We start from the raw sequence: 8,384 nt of genomic DNA on the forward strand, positions 1-8,384 counted from the left end.
AGCAGATAATTAGTTTAAAATTGATTATGGCATACTACAAGAAACGGAACAAACCTCTGGCAATAACATTTGTAGATTTTAAGAAGGCATATGACTGTCTCCACAGACCTTCAATATTAAAAATTTTAAGAAATCTAGGACTCCATCCAAAACTAATTAAAATAATACAACTCACTCTAACCAACACCAAATCAAAAGTGAACTTTAGAGGAGAAATTTCGGAACCATTCCTCATAAAAACAGGCTTAAGACAAGGTGACTGCCTATCACAATTACTTTTCAACTGTGCACTGGAATACGTAATGAGAGAATGGTACAAGGACAATCCAAAGAGGATAAGAATTGGAAGTGCAAAAGATGATATTAGCTTAAACTGCTTGGGATTCGCTGATGATCTTGCTCTCCTAGCCAACACCGTTCAAGAAACCAGGCAACAAGTGAAATCACTACAAGAAATAGCAAAGAAAGTAGGCCTTAGAATATCATTTGAAAAAACGGAGATTATGCTAACTGATCCACACTTGCAAACAAAATTACAATAGGAGAACAGGAAATCAAAATTGTTGATAAATTTAAATATTTAGGCGAAATAATAACATACAATCTAAATGAGAAGCCATCATGGGAAAATAGAATAAAAAAACTGAACTATGCAAATTACATTACCAAAACTACATACAACAAAAAAAGCCTATCTATAGATGCAAAATTAAAACACTATAAAACAGTTACACAACCAGAAGTAATGTATGCAGCTGAAACTATCTTCAAAACAACTAATACGACAGAAATTGACAGAATACTAAAAATAGAAAGAAGAATAATTAGGACATGTATAAATAAACAGTATAAAATAAATGGACATTGGAGAATAGCATCAAATGAAACAGTATATAAGAAAATAGAACCAGTCATGAGCACAATCAGGAAGAAACGCATCTCATTCTTTGGACGTCTGATGAGAACTCCAGAAAACAGAATTTGTAAAAAAATAACACAAAAATTGTGGAATAGCAAGAGCGACATTAAATGGATCACAGAAATTAAGGAAGATATAAAAGAACTTCAAATTACAGTAGATGACCTAAAAAACAAGACAGAGAAAACCAGAATACTGCAAGACCCGCAAACCAAACTACAAATGAAAAGCAATAAAAGGAGTACAGGAAGAGTTGTCTCAGATGAAGAAAGAAAGAAAATATCTGAAAGAATGAAGTAATATTGGGCAGACAGAAGAGCAAAACACCTTTCATATAAGAATAGCCTCTAATAATTATATTACCTAAACATCATATTAAGTTATTGTCGAACCAAATTGTATCCATGTGTAACAACTTGTTTAGAACTTTGTATTTTTGACTACAGTGGTCCAATGAAGGCCATAAAATGAATAATAATAATAATAAAATAGACTGTAATTTCAATTGTTAAGGCTTTCCTTTAACTGGGACTTGCATTACTTTCCATGTTTAATACCTCTTATGGTTGTCTTATCAAGTATTTTTTTTATTTTACTTGGTTCATTTATTTAATGCAAACTGTTCCATCGTCACTGTTTTGAGTATAACATTAATGTTTTTTTCTGTTTGCTCCTTTTGTATGTGTGTGTATTGTTCAGCCTCTTTTTACTTTTTAAAATTCACCACCACCACACTCTGAAAGATTGCATTTACTGTGTGTCCCCTCACACTCAATTTTCCTGAATTTATTCATTTCTGTCTATCTTATTGATACTGCTTAAGTTCCTTATAAGTTCTGTAGTTACATTGATAAATCTTTCTCCTTTTACTCGGTTTGTGTATCACTCTCCTTGTTTTACCTCCTTAAGTAACCTAGTCAAGTTCTAATTTTATTTTATTTTATTGTTTTTTTTATTAATATAAACTGTTATGTAGGCTTGCTGTTCCTCTTTTGTGTTAAAGTTTTTTCCTGTTTACGCCGTTTTCGTTATTTACTCTTTAATTTTTTGCTTTTTTTCATATCATTACCACCACGCTGTTAACGATGTTATTTACTGTACGTTTCTGCTTCAATCTAGACGTGTAACTTCTCTTCCAACGTTGCTTACAAACATTGTAACTTCGTTGTCGACAATACTCTGCCGGCCGCTGTGGCCGAGTGGTTCTAGGCGCTTCAGTCCGGAACCACTCGGCTTCTACGGTCGCAGGTTCGAATCCTGCCTCGGGCCTGGATGTGTGTGATGTCCTTAGGTTAGTTAGGTTTAAGTAGTTCTAAGTCCAGGGACTGACGACCTTACATGTTAAGTCCCGTAGTGCTTGGAAACATTTGATTTTTGACAATACTCGGTAAATGTCTGAAGCTGGCCTTGTAAGCCGAAAACCGGTTAACACAATAAAAGTAACACTGTAGAATAAAAGGAAACTAACGCTTTTCATTTATCAGAAAGTAATCCCCTCTGTCAGTGACCTCGTGAGTGGATCGCGTCGGCCCAACTTGAAAGGTCCAACAGGAGTGAAGAAGGTAGCATCGTCTCAAGGAGAAGGAAATTAGTGTTTAACTCCCCGTCCACAACGAGGTCATTAGAGACGGAACACAAGCTCGGATTAGAGAAGGAGGGGAAGGAAATCATCCCGGAATTTGCCTGAAGCGCTTCAGGCAAATCACGGAAAGCCTAAATCAGGATGGCCGAATGCGATTCCAGTGCGCTAGTCATTGACCACCTCGCCGGTAGCATCCCCTCGACAGGAACCACTCAACATGACATTTAACCTCACCTCACCAGTGTGTTAAGGTTGCATTGTTCTCTGTAGACAGCTGCATCCGTGGACAGGTGTCCCGTCCCTCCATCTCGTGTGGGTAGTATCGGACGAGTAAACCGCATTGCCCTCAGTGTGACATGGGAATATTTGACATACAGCCATACCATAGGTCTATTTGTGAATCAAGGACAAACTTTTACTGTATTGGAAGACTAATCAGACGTTAGAGAAGGAACTTGTGAACTGTATTATGATGGACACTGTGTGTAATGAGAGGAGGAACCAATTCTTATCATGAGGAAGCCTTGGACATGAACTTTTATCTAGACAGTCCATTAATTACGATCAAAGTGTGCCACCAGTTACCTGTGTGAGCTACTGACTTGATCCTGTGAGTCATGTCATACTTCTGCGAGAACTATAGAAACTTTGTCGACGGGACGTTAAACACTTACCTAACCTAACCTAACTATAGAAACTATAATTATTAACTCTTTCGTTTATGTGCCATTTCGTGAGTCTATCTTTCTGCAAGAACAATTCATGTGGTAAACGGTGTATTTTACCAAGAACTTTGAATTATATTTGTGTGTCTTTTGTTCTCTTATCTGTATTCTTTCAGGGATCATATCCAAAGCTGGCCTGCAATCCGAACTAACGAGACCTCATTTACGCAATGGCTTTCACTTACATTATTAGTGGTGTTGCTTTCAGTACGTATTTATAATCTTATAGTATTTTATGACGTAGAAATGCTATGGTCCTGTTACTATTTTTGGCCCGCATCTCGTGGTCGTGCGGTAGCGTTCTCGCTTCCCACGCCCGGGTTCCCGGGTTCGATTCCCGGCGGGGTCAGGGATTTTCTCTGCCTCGTGATGGCTGGGTGTTGTGTGATGTCCTTAGGTTAGTTAGGTTTAAGTAGTTCTAAGTTCTAGGGGACTGATGACCATAGATGTTAAGTCCCATAGTGCTCAGAGCCATTTGAACCATTTTTTGTTACTATTTTGTATGAAATTACCGATGTTTAATGTCATAATTATGACACTTATTTACAAATATGTACCTTAACCTGTTTATACAGTGACACAAGTGTTTGCATAAGAGGGTTTGTGCACTGTTTTTAATATTCACGATATCTTCATTGCATATGCAAATATACAAATTTCGTCTTGATTAAGTGTTTTGTGAATTTACAAATTTGTACTTCCACGACCAAACAGGAAAAAAAAGTGGTACAATTTACTTTTATTATATTATGGTTGTCATGGACATCTGCTTTCATGTATGGCGGTGTATTTTTGGGGATCTAGATGTTCAGTATGACGAACGATACACTAGGTTATATTTCTATTGGAATGAATGATTTGGTATTGTGATACAGTAAATGTGGATGTAGTAACTAACTGTTAAACTGCTTTCGAGTATGTCAGTATTTTTAACACAAGCCTTACATATGTGTGTGAGACTATGATGGCATTGCCTTCGTGGATAATGTCCTAATAAAATTGCCCCCTTCCCCAGAATACACGAATGAGTTTGAGGAGGCTTGTGAGTAAGTGCGTATGCGTATTTTCATGTTAGGTCCTTGGCATCACGTTAACTCTCTTGCACCCACCATTCACTGATGAAACTATTAAGCCACCGATCACACAAATCAAAAAAATAAATAAAAATAGCACCCATAGCCCAACGAATATGTATTTGACGAACTTATGCCACACGTCGAACTCAGCACAACCTCATTAGCATATATAATTTGGAAAGCGACGAGGAAATGATGTTACATGGCAGTTTATGCCCAAACTCTCATGCAACCGGTTGCTTATAATGTTATATACAGACCACAATAGACAGTATAAACAATGCTTTGACGTTGCATGAAAACTGCAGACAGTATTCAGTACTGATAATTATTGCACTGCTGATTACTTCTTCTTCTCCTTTATTTATAGTACCTGGTGTGGGAGACATCTTATTTTCTGCAGCTTTCGAGGAATTCTTTATTTGGCTCGCGACAGATAAGTAACCTTAGAAGGACTAGAATGTCTATAACTTGTTTGGCGCTAAAAGGCACCCCGATGACAGAATAGGACAGGGAAGTCGATTGCCCTGTGTCCGCGCAGCAGGCCTGACGTGAAAGCCAGGAGAAAAACTCTGAGCTTGGCACAGTGGGAGTTCATACTTACACAGGAATGTTCGCTTAAAGCTGAGTAAGAGGTCCTACGATTATCTCACAATAAATAGTTTGGTAGAAGGCGCATTTCCCTGATTTCCCTACACTTGTCTGCATGTGAGGCTTTTGGTTGGGTGGAGTTCGAAATTTGTCATGTGCTGGGAGAGATTTACTGCTTCCTTCACCGAGCGGGGTGGCGCAGTGGTTAGACACTGGACTCGCATTCGGGAGGACGACGGTTCAATCCCGCGTCCGGCCATCCTGATTTAGGTTTTCCGTGATTTCCCTAAATCACTCCAGGCAAATACCGGGATGGTTCCTCTGAAAGGGCACGGCCGACTTCCTTCCCCATCCTTCCCTAAACCGATGAGACCGATGACCACGCTGTCTGGTCTCCTTCCCCAAACCAACCAACCAACCAACCAACTGCTTCCTTCACATACCATACAATTATTGGTTCTCTCTTTCCAAGCATTTATTCCAACTGGTGGGGTCTGCTGTTATGGTTAACCGGATTCGGCGTGTTAATTTTAAGGGGTGGCCGGATGCCCTTCCTGTCGCCACCTCGTATCGCCCCCCCTGGACAGAATGTGTGTACCCCAACTGTCTGCCTCTAGTGTGATCCATGGAGCAATACGAACGTGTTTCAGATGTCTGCGAGTCGTGTAAGTGAGGCGGAATGTTGTGACCAGCCCGGTATTCACCTAGCGCGGTGTGGAAAACTCCCTAAAAACCACATCCAGGCTGGCCGACACACCGGCCCTCGTCGTTAGTCCGCTGGGCGGATTCGATCTGGGGCCGGTGCGCCTACCCGCGTCCAGGGAGCAGCGCGTTAGTGCTCCCGGCTATTATTGGTTAACCATAACAAACTCTGTCAGAATAGGAATTTTTTTCACTTGTTTATGAAATTTCTGTTGGTTGGGACTATCGAGGTCTGCTGCAATTATTTGGAAAGTTACCTATGCAGGTGCAACCACTTAAGTTTCAAAGAGTAAAGTTAGAAAACATTGGTTGGAACTATCAAAGTCTCCTGAAGGTGGCCGGCGAAGTTCCTATGCCACAGAACCAGCGACGTTTCAGAGAGTAAGCTTTGAAAACCTTTTCTGACATAATTTCGAAGAGTACACTTGCTTCGGGACATTGCAGAAGATACTTGTGGGAGAGAGAGCTGTCTCTGTCTTAGAGAGCAAAAATCGAACTGGGTCCAGAATTTCCAGCTGCTATTCCAGCTATCTTCCACACTAATTCTTTTTAGGAGTGGTGAGAGTGAGCCTTCAGTGCAATCACTGAGCTGAAGGGAAAGTGAAGGTAGCTAAATTGGATCGCGGTTTAACTGCACAGTTTTAACATTCGCAGCCAGCTAATAGCAACCATCATGCATATTGACAAAACTGTTGGCGTTCGATCTTACTGTCCCAGGGGTTTTCGCTCATATCACCATATTTTTCTGGTCATTGGCCATACCTGCTATGTAGTCTTATATGATATTTTCATATGTCCACGCACCTGGAATTCTGAAACAAGGTAAAATGCAGCCAAGGTGGAGGTTTCTGAAACAGACTACTAAACAAGATTGCGTTCTCAAATTCTGTTTAAAATATTGTCTGAGACCGATAGTATCGCAGCGAATTGCAGCAACATTGCAAAAGTATAATTGTAGTGTTTGCTTCACATCCCTCACAATAAATTTTCAATGAATTTTAAACTACTAATCAGACAAGCCCCAATTTTTGAGTTCATTTGCTGTGTTCTGCAACTTCCTATTTCTGACGTAATAAATAATTTAAATTATGACGTAAACAGGATTACAAACTGCCATTATACGGCATGCGCACAAACCTATCATAACTATGCTGTGGTATGTTTGGTCGAGAACAGCAGCGGGCACTTCGTTAAAATCTGACAGCTGATGGACACGTGTTTGGGGCTGGTTTGTTTACAAATAATATGCCAGTTGCATGCAACGAAGGTCATTGCTTCAGTGCTTAAGTTAATTTCTTCGTGCTCAAGTACCCTGTCAGTGTCAGTGAGCGAGTGCATTTCTGTGTGGACGAATAATTATTTTTCAACAGCATTGGTACTGTATACCTGTGGGAACTATCATTAATGTCAGAGAATCGTATTTATTTTATTATCTTGATTCAGCTTTTTGGGCGCTTTGGTCGAAGTGAAGAGCGAGTATATGCGTAGAGCTTTGCTGATTTTAACAGTAGAATTTCTTTCCACTTCAGAATCCCAAACGTGGAATTAATGACTGTTGACTTATACACTTTAGTTCATTCAGTGTAACGTAACGAGATTAGGTCATTACTTGATTAAACGGTCATTTTAACTGTTTAAATTTAGGTCGAGCGTCCCGTTGTCTTACAGCTTCTCATCAAGGAACCTTCACGAACAATTCGCAGTCAGTCTTGCTATCGAAATCATCTCCTTTTCTCTACCACCTAAAAAACATCAATTTCGTCACTCTAAAAAATAAATAAAAATGTTTATAGATTGTACCAGAATTGAAAACCACAAAAGAAGAATACGAGAGAAACCAAAACAGTCACTCCAGATCTATATTCCCAAAACCTCTTCATCCAATTACGTCAGTTCAAAATATGATTCCTTGAAATTAAATGAAAAGAAAAACAAATGTCCAAAGTGAGCACTGGCTATTTAACATTTAACTACAATCTCTTATTAGTTGGTAATTTGTAAAGTTGACTGATCAGTGAGCTGAACGCTCCATATTTCTGCGAATAGCATACCACCCCAAACTATCACACTAATATTCCTCTTTGTACAAGTTGTTACTCGTTTTTTTCGTGTAATGGAGTAAGGAAAACATATTCATGTCACCCCTTTTCGCGACATTTCTATCAGAATCCTGGAAGCGGCCAATTTGACTGTTTTTTGTTTTGCAAATTGACTGTTAAAACAACTTAATAAATAACACCTTGCCAAAAAAATACTTGTAGTAAGTAAGTATCCTAGAACATAATTCGTGTAATTGCATAATTACGAGTACACTTTGTGTTGGAGATGTGATTAGACGAAAAAACTTAAAAAAAGGTGTGTGCAGTTCACAACTGTTTTTGAGCGTTTGTCTGCTAGAAGGCAACGGCCTTGCCGCAGTGGATACACCGGTTCCCGTGAGATCACCGAAGTTAAGCGCTGTCGGGCGTGGTCTGCACTTGGGTGGGTGACCATCCAAGCCGCCATAAGCTGTTGCCATTTTTCGGGGTGCACTCAGCCTCGTGATGCCAATTGAGTAGCTACTCGACCGAATAGTAGCGGCTTCGGTCGAGAATACCATCATAACGACCGGGAGAGCCGTGTGCTGACCCCACGCCCCTCCTATCCGCATCCCCCACTGAGGATGACGTGGCGGTCGGATGGTGGCCTGAAGACGGAGAGTGTCTGCTAGAAGATATCCACAAAAACTTCTCCGTAAATTAAATAATCATATATTTGCAGCCTGTGGTAGTAAATGCAGCAAGATATAA

At 39.9% G+C, this 8,384-nt stretch overlaps 1 pseudogene; it reads left to right on the plus strand.

Annotated features, from left to right (window-relative positions):
- Positions 1–7,994: 7,994 nt before the first annotated feature.
- LOC126207867 (5S ribosomal RNA) lies at positions 7,995–8,112 on the plus strand (annotated as a pseudogene).
- The last annotated feature ends 272 nt before the right edge of the window (positions 8,113–8,384 follow it).

The sequence above is a fragment of the Schistocerca nitens genome, chromosome 1 (genome assembly GCF_023898315.1).
Source record: "Schistocerca nitens isolate TAMUIC-IGC-003100 chromosome 1, iqSchNite1.1, whole genome shotgun sequence".
NCBI lineage: Eukaryota > Metazoa > Arthropoda > Insecta > Orthoptera > Acrididae > Schistocerca > Schistocerca nitens.